The sequence below is a fragment of the Malurus melanocephalus genome, unplaced genomic scaffold, assembly GCF_030028575.1.
Source record: "Malurus melanocephalus ecotype Western Australia unplaced genomic scaffold, MMel_1.1 scaffold_338, whole genome shotgun sequence".
NCBI lineage: Eukaryota > Metazoa > Chordata > Aves > Passeriformes > Maluridae > Malurus > Malurus melanocephalus.
In genome coordinates this window covers 238919-252089 of record NW_026623570.1, presented here as the reverse complement: position 1 = coordinate 252089, position 13171 = coordinate 238919, and the positions used below count along the sequence as shown (strand labels likewise).

The following is a 13171-nucleotide window of genomic DNA, read 5'->3' as shown; positions in this document are numbered from 1 at the left end:
AGCAAAGTGAAACCAGAGTTCAACAAATTCCCTGCCTCTTTATGAAAATCACATCTATGAGTCAGCAAAACAAGCTCCTCTGTCATCTAAAAATGTTCATCTTGGCCATGTTGAGAGCTGTGGTGCTCCCCAGCCCGAGCAGGCGGGGCTGAGGCGGGCACAGGGCTGATCTCCCTCGCAGTGTCTGCGGCGGTGGGGTTGGGAGCGAGCACACGGCTCCTCTCGACGCTTGCRTGGAGCCAGGATGGTCGTGGCCAGCACAAGGAGCTGTGCATGGAGATCTCTGCCTCTCGTGCCTGGCTCATTAATCAGGAGCTGCTTGGGGCTGCAGATCATTGAAATCCCTGGCATGGGCTGTGCTCACCCCTCGCTCACCCTGCCGCTCGCACACACCAACAGGGGCAGCTCTGGCAGKCAGCGCTGTGGGTGGCTGGGCTTCACCAGTGGGATTCTGGATTCTCGTTGTGGCTAGAATTGCACCAACCCTTTGTGATTTTTTTTTTTAATTTTTTTATAACTTTGTGGAATTACTCCAGGCATCTGACTTACTCTGTCAGCCTTTCCTTGGCAGAGCAGCCTCACCTCCCCAGCAGCATGACTCAGGATGCTTGTCTTGCTGGCTAAGGCTTTCTCTCCCTGCCTCCATGTCACCATACACCCTTTCCCTCCCTCCTAGCTCCTGCTCTCTGGCATGTTTAGCAGCACAGCTCGTTGAAAAACACAACCATCTTCTCTGACATTGATCTGCCTTTGCCATTCCCTGCCCCGCTCCTCCGAGCTGCCCTTCCCTGAGCAGAATCCCAAACAAACTCCTTCACCCGCTAATGCAGTGCTAAGACGATGAGCACTCAAATCCGTGAGATCTCTCCTTCCTCACAGAGGTTAAAGAGAATCGTTTTTGAGAACTTGAGCTTTCCGCCAAGTTAAAAGGGAGGAGATCAATGGGATCTGTGCAGCCCTGACACAGTGCCCTGGAGGTCACGTTCCCGCATCCAGGCTGCCGAGCCCTGCCAGCGCCGTCTGAATCACAGAGCTGGTTAGCTTGGAAAAGAGCTCTGAAATCATAGAGCCCAACTGTTAATCTAGCACTGCCAATTACACCATTAAACCATGTCCCTAAATGTCACATGTCCCATCTGGAAAGAYTCAGGGAAAACCATGTGGGTGGGAAATGCAGGACTGCCTCAGGTGAGAGGTTTTGCAGGAAATTTTTGGGAAGGAAGCTGGTCAGGGATGGCTGTCTGGCTTCTCTCCAGAGCTGATGGCATCTGAAGATAATCAGGCATAATTTTTTTTATCTTTTTCCATTCCTATTAGCAGCCTGGAAATGGGCATGGGGGAGAGCACTTGGGTCCTGCCCACAGGGTGCTCGGTGTGAGCTCGGCCAGCTGGAGGAGGGGCTGGGCAGGGGCTCACTCAGCCTGGCCGGTGCTTCCCAGGCCTCTCAGGGCTGGCTGTGACCTCCAYGGGGGTTGTGTCCCCTCCCTGGCCAGCCCTCAGTGAAACCTTCAGCCCCTTCTGTCCCCAGGACAGCCCCTGGCTGTGGTAGGTTGCTGAAGAGGATCCTGATGCACGGCAGTATCCCAGGATGCTGGATGTGGGATGAGGGTGGATGTGAAAGGATGCAGGACAGGTATCAATGTGCAGTGCAGGGTGGTAAATGGACATCCCAGGAGCTCATGGATATCAGCAGTGACCTTCACTGGGGAAACCCTTGGGAATGAGGCCATGGGGTGTGAGGGTGTAGCCTGGGAGAMAATGGGCTCATGTGCTGCTTTTTTGGTTTTGTTAAGGGCAGTCTCTGCTAACGACAAATAGGTTGTGCAAAAAGAAGACAAATGGTAGACACTAAAAGTAGTCTAAGATAGCCAGTGGTAACAAAAATAGGGGGATTYATTGAAATTGGACTTAATTTCAGAGTCTGTTTTAATCTGGTCCCCATGCTYCATTCATTCATCACGTGGCTGTCAGGTGATCATTTTAAGGGCTGCTGGCCCCTGTGCAGRGCTGGAGATGCATTTCCACCATGTCTGTGCAGGCATTCCTGTTAAAACCAGGGTGAACTCACTAGGAAAAGGGAGTGAGAGGGACTAAGGAGCCCCACCAGCTCTGTTTGGAGTAATTCRTGTGCTCTCTGAGTGCGCAGTGGGGTTGTGCACACATTTCCAGTCCTGTCTTTTCTGCTCAGRTTAAGATCAGGCCTTAGCACTACAGGCTAAGGCAAGGGTCTTGAAGGCAAAAATCTGRTTTCTATTTCAGGCAGTGCCACTGCAATGTGTTTTTTAAGAGGGCTGGTGGATTATGCTTTTCCCACAACCAAAGGGAAATGTGCTCAAAAGGGAGTGTTAAGAGGCAGCCAAGGGAAAGAGGAAAGGGGTGATGTGATCTGATACCCRCTGACCTCTCTTGTACAGGCATATCTCCCCTTCTCTTGGGTACCCTGAGAAACACACAGCCCTCCACAGAACGGATGTTCTCTGACTATTCTCCCCCACACCCTTTTCCCCCCTTCCTTTAGCCCTTGRTCTGTTCAGAAATTCCCATTTGTTTGCCTCTCTGGTTTCCATAACCTCACTGACACTGAGGCACYGAGGAGAACCCAGCGTTAGTGGCTTAGCCGTGGAAGTTCAGCTCAGTCCAGCTGTGGGCAGTTCAGTGTTTGCCCTTCCTTTGTTTTTTGGTTTGGGATTTTTTTCCACCACCATGTCCATTTCTGCAGAAGAAGCAGCTGACACTTTAGTCACAAGGCCAGAGTCACAGATCTACCAAAGCTCTTAATACCCAGTTGTATGTTTGTGCGTGCATTTTCTTTTTCAGGGTAAGTACATCTTTTAGGGATGGAATAACAGTTTGTCCAAGAGTCAACAGTCTTCAGGGAGCCAAATAGTCTTGCAGCCAAGGCTTGTGCTCTTTCCTTGAGGTTTTGGGGATGAGTTGCTTGCCTGTCCTCTTACATAAAAGAGGAGCAAATTGTCAGGATAAACACATTTTTAAATATACAACACCATCAGTCAGAGCCTAAGAGGATCTCATTGGCTGGAAAAGAGATCAAGGCAACCGGGAATTTGGATGGCCTGACTGAGGAGTTGGGACTAAAAGGTTCTTTTTCATTCACTGGAGCTAGTAATTTTTTTCTCTCTCTCTGTTTTTTTTTTCTTTCTGTAGGTCATCAGCCAGGAAAGAAAAAAAAATATCCTCCTCCTTCCTGCAGGCAGTGAGTCTGGACTCAGAATCCTGTTTTGCTGTTTTATAATTTTTGTTTTCTTTTTTTTTTGTTTTCACAAAACCAGATTGCTACTGGGTATGAGTCCTTGCCTCGGAGCACACTGGAGAAGCAGCCAGCATGCAGCTCTGTTGTCTGGGGTGGTTCATTACTCTCTGATTCACAAGTCAGTGACTTATTCAGGTTAACTATGGCCATCTGAAGATCAGACCCTCAGTTTTACAGTCAGGGTTAGGTCAGCTTTAACCAGCCYTGCCCAGGGAGGGAGCTCTGGCAGGAATTGGACTGCACAGAAAATCCTGGCATGCTATTTTTTGGTGAGCTGMAGGACATTTCTGTACTATTGGTTGCCTATGTAAAGAGGAGAGGTCCTTGCAGTTGTTCCTTCTCAAAGTGCCATCAGGACCTTTCCAGGATAAATTTCTGTTCCCTGGGCATAGCTGGATTTGCAGTTCTCCCTGTGATTACACCAGGACAGGGGTATGTGCAAGGTGGGAGAGCTTTCCTGGGTATGCTCAGAGCAGCAGGGCACTGTCTCCGACATCAACACAAAGCAATTGTCTGTGATATTTCATTAAATTTACAGGCAGCAATTGTTATTCCAGAGCGAGGAGAGGAGGTGGAAAGAGGCTGAAGTCCAGCTAGGAGTTGGCTAGACTAGTTCTTGGATTGTTTTCCAYGCTGTGGTTATCCTTATCTGCATCTGGAAACCGGAGTGTGTTGTATGTGTTTGTAAGAGCAAGCGGATGTGTGAAGTGTTCTGGCAAAGTCAGAGACCTCATTTTCCCCTCAGTAGAATGCAGCCTGATTAGATTGTTATTGACATGCTGAGAACCTGCCTGGGTTGTTACATCTCTGTGGAAAGGCATCTGTCTGTTCCTCTKCTCCCTTCTGCCTGGAAGGATTGCAGAGCTGGAAATGGGAAGGACCTTTCAGATGGCAAATCCAGCTGTGAAAGAAATCTGCTGGGAAAGCACRGTGTGCCCGCCAGCTGACCAGCAGTTTGACAATGTGTGTGGAGCTGTGAGCCAATTAATATCAGTTTGGAACGATTAGTAACTCCCTAGTGGGYAAAAAAAGTAAGAAAAAAGGAAAAGAAATAACCCACAATAAACCCCTCAAAACTGCTGCAGTCTGCTGGATGTTTTTCATCCTGTAGATCATTGCTAACGGGAGTTACTGGCAGTGTTTGGGTGATCAGATTTGTCTGAATTATTGCACSATGTCAGAAATGTGCAGTGCTCCCTGAGCTGTTTCAGCTTTGACTGTTCAGGCTAAAGCAGAGAGGTGTGTGCAGTGTCCAGAGGGGGCTGTGCAGTCCTGTGTGCAGGCACCTGCCCGAGCTGCAGTCTGTGGTGGTGGGGATCTCCACCTKAAGGCTTTGGGCAGCTTTTGGGCAGCATCTGTGCTGCTCTCTGCTCTGGCTGCTCTGTGCTGGATTAGCTCAGGTATTTCTACTTAGTGCTGCACAKTGACTTCTAAACAAAAGCAAGAGAGGGTGTGGACTAACTTGCTTTAAAAGCACTCTTCTTTCAAAAAATGGCTCCTGTGAACTTTGCACCATGAGATGGTCAATGGCAATTCTCACTTTCAAGATTTGCCATTGCAGGATGAGGACAGACTCAATCTAAATATCTGGGATGTTGCTGCCTTTGATCAAAGCTGACGCAACCTCAAAACTCCTCATCCTGAAAGCTCTCTGAAGACAGATTTGTCTCCAAGAGTGATTTTGAGTTCAGCAAAATTGCATGTTTCAGTGAAATGATATTTCTTTTCGCCAGCTTATTTATATTCATCATAATTGTCTCACTGTGATGCCTCCTATTCATTTACTGGATCCACTTGTCTTGCATCTTGTTCTGACTCCGAGTGCTTTTTAGGGTAAGCCTGCCTTTTKAGAATGTGCATGATTGGTACCATTGGAATAGTTTTCATGTGCTTGCAAGAAGTGCATTGCTAAGCAAAGCAAGCAGGGGAGCTGGGAGMGATGAGTGGGAAATGACTACACGAAGAAGAGGGAAGAATTAAAATAGATGGCAAGGAGTTAATTAAATAAACAAAGGTTCATTTTAAAATAAATTTTCTTTCTCTTTTTGTTTGTTCTTTGAACAAKCTCAATCTGATAATGATTGATTATCAACCAACCCTTGATACCTTTCTGTCTGATTACAGCTGGGTTGTGGTGGTTGTGATGAGTTACCACAATAGTCTAATATTGGCATTGTTAACTAATGTTAACTAATTTTAACTAAGTTAAGATAAAAGGGGCAGAGAAGGGAATATTTTCAGTCTGTTCCACTCCAGGGGAGATGGTCAGTGTGCACATTATTTATCCAGTACACATGAGCTACTGGCAACCTTTTTCCATCAGGTCCCAAGCCTGGGACTCACAGATCTCACAGAATTTCAGAGCTGTTTCTTTCATGAGGTTTACTCGTGTAGCACTCGTGATCCCCATTTCAGGTTCCTAGACCTGCTTACAGCTCATCTGGTCCATTTCTGATGCTTGTTCTTGCTCCTCAGATCTGGGGTTGCCATCCAGCATGTGGTTGTCCTCACCCGGCCCAAAGCATGTGTGAGAAGTGCTTGTCCCTGGTGTGACACCACAGCTCTGACCATCACCTGGCAATCAGCTGTGCTGGAACTTACAAAATGTGGTTGTGGCAAGAAAGAGGTAGATATGGAAATTGCTCTTTAATAGTAAACATTGCTGTGGCGTCCTGCATGGCTGTTTTCCAGTCTGTAACTTGTGTGAGGGAGCASAAAGCCTGTCATTCAGTGGAACTGGTGGTTTGGTGCTGAGCACCAACCACTTRGCCTTCTCAAAGAYGAAATGCTGCAAATGCTCCATCTGYAGAAGCCATAAAGTGATTGCTGGGCAGGACTGCTCTGAAGACATTGAGCGGAGCCAGATGAGGGTAACCTGAGATCCTCACTGTGAGCCTTTGGATTCAGAACCACATTTGATCCAAGTTTGCACTTGATGTGTAGTGGAAATAGGTTTKAGGAGAATGCCACGACTCTCTTCAGACTGTGCTGGTCAGCTGTTGGCATCAGGTTGTGTGGTTGAGACTTACAGTCTTCTTGCATCAGCTCTGCTGCCTCTAAATGAGCTGAAGGAGAAATCCAAGGAGAGCCTCTCTGACATTGCTCTGTTTTAAACAAGGCACTCAAAATTCTAAACATTCTTCACTCTTGCTGCTGTTTAATATCAAAATGCCACAGGGTGCAAACATGGCACCTTGCAGTCTATTGATGGGGTAAGAATCTCACTTCTGCTTGGCATTTTGTTGGATGTGGGAGCCATTGTGTACTTSTAGTCTCAGTTGCTTTATTACTTCTTTTATTTTAGCAGCAGAAGTAAAATGTCTACAGAAACAAAGAAGAATTACAACAACTCAGAAACTGAAATAGCAGTTTTTTCTTAGTAGTGGTAGATACTTGGGCAATACCTGGAAAAGAAACCATTAGAACTTCTTACCTTTGGGTACTACATTCTTCTGCCTCAGAGATGCCTGTATTCCCAATAGCTTTTCTGTCTGTTAAATAATGTGGGCATATGATTTGAGTCCTGAGACATACAGGATGYAAGCATGTACCTGAAATGAGGCATGGGTGTGCTTTCTGCTGAGTAAGTGTGTCCTAGTCAGGTATTTAAATTTTAAATGCACTGGGGCCCACACTCATAAAGTAAGCAAATTTCAGCCTAGACAGCAGTGGGAGGAATAAACATTAAGCTCAAAACAAACTGTTATCAAAGTAGCTCTTCAGACTATGTAGAATTACACTTTAAGATGGGCAGAGCATCTTTAAAACCCTTTTGCAGTAGCTAAGAGCTTATACATTAGCTTTCATGAGAGGCATTACAGATGTCTGTGAATATTATATAAACACCAGCCTGTTTGCAACAGTTTATAAACTTAAATATTTTATAAGAAAATACTGAACATTTAACTTGCCTTGTATTTTTTATACAGCAATAAAAACACCGTTTTTTATCAAAAGTTGCTGGGAAGCCTGACTAATAATGTAACACTGGTATGAACTAGGAGGAAAGTTCACTGGTCTAGAATTAATTAAGTGTATAATCTGTACAGGAATCTTTGCACTACAAGAGGAAGCAGCTAACTTTGGCTTTGCATCTGCATAAAGATGCATGTAATTTATGAGAATGTTCTCTGATGCATCTTTATGTCTCCGTGGCTAAAGAGGTTTCTGTGGTTTCCAGCTGGACACTGCTTGGGAAAGGAAAATACCTTGTCCACAAATGTGATACATGCATGGACCTAGAGATCTGTGTGAGTGACCTTCCTGCAGGAGGCAGGAAATGGCAAGTTTTAGATCTGAGCATTTTCTCTGAAATATATGTATATCAATGGGAGCTGCATTCCCAAGATGGAAAAGTGTAAAACAATGAGTGAGCAAGGTTTAGGACATAACCTTTGTTTTCCACGATTTACCTTAGCATTTCCAGCAGGAAGGCAACAGCTTTACCCTCGCCAAGCATAGCAGTTATGTACTGTAGGTGAAGCACCCTGTAGGCTTCTGAGGACTTTTAACATGGGTGCACCAATCAGCCATGAATTTTCAGAGCTATCAGTCTTAAGTAGCAGCTGAATGAAGTTTGGAAACCACAGGTTGAAGGAATACTTAGGTGGAGGAAAAGTTTCCCCTTCTAATTCTTTTCAAATCCATACTTTGTTGTAAGCTTTGTTTTAATTTTTTAATATCTCTGCTGCTGATTATTGTCGTTGTTCTGATTTTACTGATTGATTTGATTGTTTTCATTGTTTTTATTGTCTAAATATCTTCATCAAGGTTGACCTTTAATGCAAGCATTCTCTTGGCTTTTTGCAGAAATTCARTTTCTAATTGTGCAGGTATATAAGAGGTTGCTTCCTTTCTATACTTGCACAGTTGCCCAAGGGTGTTGTTCCATTAAAACTCTTCATCAGCAGATGCTATGGCCCAAGCTGGGGTGACACAGTGGTAGAAATGTTTGGCCCTCTTTAATTGTCACTATTGCTAGAATGAATGTGTGTAACAGCAGAAGAAAATCCTCCATGATTAGTGAACTCTTATCCTTTGTTTTATCCGGAACACAGCAACCCATCTAGGGTGTAATTCCATTTGCAAGGCTGAGTGGATATTTTTCCACTCCAAAATTTGCATAACACTTGGTCATTTAGAGCACAAGAATAAACAGCATCTCAGATTTTGAATTATTTAGGAATGTAYCTTTACTCACAGTGATAAGACTGTCCCTGAATGACCCACTAGCACAGGGTGTGAAAGAATTAACTTCTTGTCCCTTAAAGGCAGGCCACAGCATTAACTGCAAGGATCCAGAGTTACAGTGTATTTGTACCTCTTAATTCTTCCAAGAATCATGGAACTGGCTTTGCTTAATGGAAGATCTTGTGTGTTGAAGGGGAAATTCCTTTCAGATCTACACAGCCATCAGGTCAAAAATTTGTACTGGCCAAAAATGTTATTGCAGTTGACTAAGGTAGGCTGGAAAATGGTGGCCAGGAAAATGTATGCTCTGGAATAAATGATAGTGTTCATGTGGCCAGAGCTCACACRTATGTATGTCAGGATTAATTCCTACAGTTATTTCCACTTTACATTGGCATAAACATTGTAGAAAATAAGGTTAGCACTTGTGCCATCTACAGAGCAARCGCCAGTGCCAGCCAGAGCTGTGCAATATTTTGTGTGTTTTTCCTATAGCTTGAACAGGAGTGTGGCTTCCTTAAAGCATGGAAATGTCAGAAGATCTATAACCAGGCTTGTCCCTACAGCTTGCAATGTTCTGCAGTCAGTTTTTTTTCTGTAGTTTTATATCTGTATTTCTATTTTGAATAGTTCAGGAAACTTTCAAGTCTCCTTTGTTCAGTGATTGTATTAGGSCACTTCTAAGCTGTGAGGCTACAATGGGTGAGAGATGGTCCTTCATCCCCATAAGTTTTTTTTTATTTTTAAAGAAAGGTTTATGAGCTCCATTTAAACCGTTGGAAGCTGAGACACTGGATGACTTGGCCAAGGCCATACAGGAAATTTGGGATGGAGAACCAAACATATGATTGCTGCTGGTTTCCAAGCCAGTGCTCAAACCACTGGGCATCCTTCTTAATTTCCAGTCTTTTCTGGATTCCAGTCTTTTCTGGCATTGCTACCAACTTTCTGATCCAATTCCTCAACCACGTTGTGCCTCTTTTTTGCTCCTGTTGTACATAAATCCAGCCTCACAAGGTAACGTATCAAAGCAGTCAATAGGTACATAGCAATTTCCTCAGCCAGTTTCACTTCTCCTTCACAACTTGCCCACCAACAAATTTATTTCTTGCTTGGAGCATTTCAYGGAACCATTTCTATTCAAAAGTATCTGTTAGCACTTTGCTAAGCCTCAGACTGAACATCTTTGATCCACCCATTTCAAGATTAGATGGATGACAGAACCCAAACTCTAGCTCCAAAAACATCCATGTTTTGGAGGTATATTCAAAGCCCAAGCTTGGATTTGGCTCTCAGTGTGGTTGCTTTGTTCTGTCTTCAGATCTGAATGCCGTGTCCTGTGACATCTCTGTTTCTAGCACAGAATCTCATGTTCCTATCTGTGTGAGAGCTCTGAGACATGATGGGTGCCTCCGTGCACCTTGTGTGAGAAATGGTGCCAATGGATTCTCTCAAATTCCATTCAGGCTGTGTTTGTGGGCAGTGGGTTTTTTTAAATGGTTGTTGTTTTGTTACTCACCTGGAGGCACAGGGAATTTGTCCCTTTGACAGAAGTGCAAGAAATCCCACTGTTGCCTGGTGTTCTCACTGCGCTCTGCCTCTTGCCTGTTTTCCATGCAGCTGCTTCCCACTTCCTAGAAATCCCATCACCACTGCTCCRCCCCCTTTATCTCCTGTCCCCACACGATGAGAACATGGTCTGGGTTTTTTTTTCCCCATGGATGGGAAAGCCAGGGCAAGTTTGGTACTGTGGTCTTTTGCACTAACAGAATTTCGGTGCAATTCACTCTTTCCAGGGAATTATTCTAGATTTATTCACCACAAAGCATCCAACCATAACAACTCAGTAATTTTAAGGCCTAAGGAAAAAATGTAACAAGATGTTCAAAAATTTTGGTTTGGGATAATTGGGAGTTGTTTATATCCTTGTGCTGCTGATTATGTTGTCATATACCASCATTACTGGTGTCCTCAGGAACAGGATTAGCCTTGCTTGGAAACTAAACCTCCATTTTAACCACTTAAATGCTGGTTAATGTAGCTGATAAATGKGAAGAAAAATATTCCCCTGCTGTTACTGGATATATGAGACACTAAAAAATCATAGTGATGAGGGTTGAATAAACAGATAGATGGACAAATGAAACATGATCACTGTAATTTTACTGATAAAATGATCAGGGCACCACAACTTTTCTTTAGACAATTTAGGGCAGAGTCACCCACTGCTCTGTAGAATCAGTTCTTGCTCCTCGTCGGTTTGAAAACAACTTTCTRTGCATTCAGACCATACCAAGCTTTCCAAGCTGTATCTTCCTGGGGTTTTATACCCTCCAATTATTTCTCTATGCATCTGGAATTCACATCTCTGGGTCATGGTTATTCCCCTGGCTCACTGAAATGCCAGGGTTACCAATGAAGTCCAGTGGATAATTCTAGTAATGGAAATATGTTGTAAAATGTATGGGGTTTGTCAATCCTTMTCCTCAGCTTTCTGGGACAGCTGGAGCTGGTATTTCCTACTACTCCTTTAGAAAAGAGTGTTTTGAATGGATTGGGGCTAAATGCTCTTTGTAGTGCTTGGAGAGTTAAAGAGAAGTTTAACTATAAATCACATTTGCACTCATAAGAGATTTTTAGATTTCCAGAGTGGCATATGAAAGCTTTCTTGGGGCATTTTTTTTTTTGTGTGTGTGTTTGTGTTTTTATTTTTTTTTAATTTTGTTGGGGCTTTTAAAAATTATTATTATTATTATTATTATTATTATTTTGTTGGGTGTTTTCTGTTTGTTTGCTTTAAGGCCATATCAATAATATGTAGAATAAATTCTAAAGTACTTTACCAATTTCCAGCCAATTTGAGATTTTCAGCAGTAATTTTCCTCTGATTTCATGGGATCTGGGACCTGGAATGCACCAMCCTAGATGTACTTTGTTGACAGAACACATTGTCTGCACCCAGAGTTTTCATAACATCTAATTTAAATTGCATCTTGAATTTTTTTGGAGGAAAAAAAAAGTCTCAGAGACTGTAGAGAGAAAATGAGCCATTTCCTTAGCTTGAACCTGCATGAATTAGTGGTGAAGTGTTGATCTCTAAACTTGCAGTTTCTGAACCATAAAATCTGTTTATTTCACCCTATAAAAGAACATTTTAACTTATATGGCTATTTAAGTTTAAAAGCTATTAGAGAAGTGGGTGGGGAGAGGCAAAGAAGCAGCTTGAATCAGTAATTCAAGCTTGCAATACAATCTTCATCTGCTGCATAGCTTGCATAGAAATCCCCTTCAATGTGGATTTTCTGTGCTTGKAGCAGTCCCACCATACAGGAAATATACAGTATATATTTCCAACATTATCCATAATTGTAGTAAAGCTTATAAAGCAACCCATTCCTTGTGTGTTCCTGGTGATCGGCAATAACTGGATATTCTCAAGCATGCACTTAAAGAAGGGGAAAACATAGCAAGAGCTGGCAGAAGTCATCTGCAGTGACTTTCCAAAGAGAGCTGGGGAAAGGTCTTTATTGACCTGCTTTTACTGCAGGAACAGCAGCAGCTTTGATTGAAAACCTCCCTACCTGTGCTTTCTTTTGTATCTGAATTKCAGGGGGGCTGTGTTTCCTTACAGAGTGAAAATGCTGGGGCTAAAATCGTGTCAGTCTGGTACCGCCTTGGGTGGGCGGCACAAAGTCACAGMATCTCTGGGAGAGAGATGGAGAGTGACAAGGAGGGACTGGTCCTGCTGTGGGCGAGGATGATGGAGGGATGATGGAGAGAGCCTGRATCCAGCTCCTGCACCCTCCTGCTGCCCTGTTCCTTGGAGAATACTGAAGAAAGCAGAGAGGGCTTTGTTCTGATTCAAATGCAAGGTGAGTGTTTGTCCTTTGTCCCAGGGTGGGGCACAGGGAGGGATGACTTTGCACAGCATCTGATGCTCATTCACACACACAGGCACACACAGAGCAGCCTTGCTACAGCAGTCACCTTCAGCGAAAGGGAGGAGAGGTTTTGATTCTCTCTCTGCAAAGTTGGTRGCAAATTGTCAGTGCTTTGAGAGGCTGTGCTTCACTTGAGCTGTGCAGGCCTTTTCTCTAACTATCCCTGAACTTTTAGCAGTACCTTGCTAAAAATAGTTCAAAGCACAACCATGAGTTCCCTGAACTGTGATCCTACCAACTCTGCATTATTCGATTCACCATTCCTTTGAAAGTATTCATCCTTCCCCTCATAAAACTTAAATCAGCTTGTTCTTTGGTCCAAGAGTTGACATCATTATGATGCTACATCCTATGTAATGGTGTGAKAGCTGGAAAAGCATTCACAGCAAAACCACGCGGTGAATTGAATTTGCAGTGCCTCAGCCCTTGCAGTCTGAGCTCCCTCCTGCCCTCCTCATTTACTTGCACTTTTAAAACCTGTGCAGKTCCTTGGAAATACCCCATGATTACAGCAGCACAGTCCTGAGTATTTATCAAGGGTCTTTTTAATGTTTCCACTTTTCTTTCCATGACYCCACTTGTTTTACAATGTTTGGGAGAGAAAAAGTGATTGTTTTACCAAATTAAGCTAGATGGCTTGCCAGGAACAGTGGATAGAATCTTGTTGACAGATTTGGAAAAGATTATTCTTTCAGTACCTTTTGAATTATTTTTTCAAGTGTGTCTGCCATGTACTGTTTCCAAAATCAGCCCACATTTAACTGTTTAA

At 43.7% G+C, this 13171-nt stretch overlaps 1 long non-coding RNA gene across 1 annotated transcript in view; it reads left to right on the top strand.

The window, feature by feature from the left end:
- Positions 1–12123, top strand: part of LOC130580473 (uncharacterized) — a 101879-nt gene extending 89756 nt beyond the window's left edge. The window contains exon 4 of the long non-coding RNA XR_008966116.1: positions 12093–12123. This is a non-coding gene — a long non-coding RNA (uncharacterized LOC130580473). The remainder of the gene's footprint in view (positions 1–12092) is intronic.
- The last annotated feature ends 1048 nt before the right edge of the window (positions 12124–13171 follow it).